This window comes from Priapulus caudatus, unplaced genomic scaffold, assembly GCF_000485595.1.
Source record: "Priapulus caudatus unplaced genomic scaffold, Priapulus_caudatus-5.0.1 Scaffold122, whole genome shotgun sequence".
In the NCBI taxonomy this organism is placed as follows: Eukaryota; Metazoa; Priapulida; class Priapulimorpha; order Priapulimorphida; family Priapulidae; genus Priapulus; species Priapulus caudatus.
Genome location: NW_014577183.1, coordinates 39,885 through 41,325, shown reverse-complemented (window position 1 = coordinate 41,325; position 1,441 = coordinate 39,885).

The window sequence follows — 1,441 nt, the reverse complement described above, 5'->3', positions numbered from 1 at the left end:
TCTAAGCAGACGTGTGCCGTCTTTTAAACTACCGCACGGCGGGTTGTTGGTGGGTGGATGGCGGTGGGTGGGTCAGGAGTAGGTGTGGTACCCTCTCCTACTTACCTACGCCTCTTTATAAATACTCGTGCTTCCGCTCCGGCGAGTTACATAGACAAGCACGTCCACGGCTTTTACACAGCAGTGGAAGTGTAATTGAGAGGTAGGGCCTACGGTAGTATTTGTGAATGTGCGTTCATATTATTTTCGGTTTTTACTGACTCTGTCCCAAACTGACTCTTTTACCATCTCTGGCCTTTGCGTCTACGCGTATATTGATATAGATAAGCACGCGCGTGGGATAACGACGATGAGCGAACACGCAGATGCGGACACGGTATACGCGCTCATTATAGACGAGCTCGTGCCCAATGTAATGACGATGTATACGCGCGATGACGTAGCGGTCGGAGAAGAGGCAGAATTACCTACATTAGTACCCCAGATGAATCCCTTCTGAATCTTCAGGCGAATCGCTAAGCACTGCCCCTCCCCCGCGGGGAGAGGGAGGGGGAGAGGGAGAGGGAGAGAGGGGGAGGTAGTCTGCATCTTACGCGATCATTATCCAGGTACTTTAATTAGGGGAACGCAGCAGGCGAACCCGCCGCGCACGTTGTGCGCATGCGTCGATTGCTTCGCGCGGCGCGTTGCTAGTTAGTTGCGATAAAAAAAAACGCGGCACACTTCGAGAGAAGAGTTTGGATGTAAGCAGCGGATCTTATTCCACCTCCTTTCCCTCCTTCCCCCTCTATCTCCCTTCCCTCCCCGTCTCTCTCTCTCTCTCTCGCGCTTTCTCTGACTCTCTCGCTTTCTCTCTCGCGCGCGCTCTCTCTGTCTTTCGCGCGCGCTCTACCTCTCCTTCTTTCTTCCTTCTCTCACTCTCTCTCTCTCTCTCTCTCTCTCTCTCTCTTTCTTTCTCTCTCTCTCTTTCTCGCGCTTTCTCTCTTTCTCTCTCTTTCTTGCCCTCTATCTTTCGTCCTCTCTTCTCCCTTCTTCCCTTTCTCTCTCTCAGTCGACGTCGCGATGATCGTGAGACGAAAGGAAGATGTAAATATCTGCACATCAGAGCAAAATGTGCGCGGCGTCGGTGCGTGTGTAAAGGGCCGGACACACTAGGCGATTTAATCGGGCGGCTTTATCGCCCGATTCTATCGCGCGAGTCGAGTGGACACACTAGGCGATTAAATCGGGCGATTAAATCGCCCGATTCTATCATGCGAGTCGAGTGGATTTTTGGCGGCGAGTAGGACCGGACACACTAGGCGATTTTACGTGTGTGCATGAGTGCGTTGGTGCGTACGTGCGTGTGTGTACAGGTACACGTGCGTGCGTGCATGCATGTGCACGTATACGTGCGTGCGTGCGTGCGTGCGTGCGTGCGTGTGCACGTACACCTGCGTGC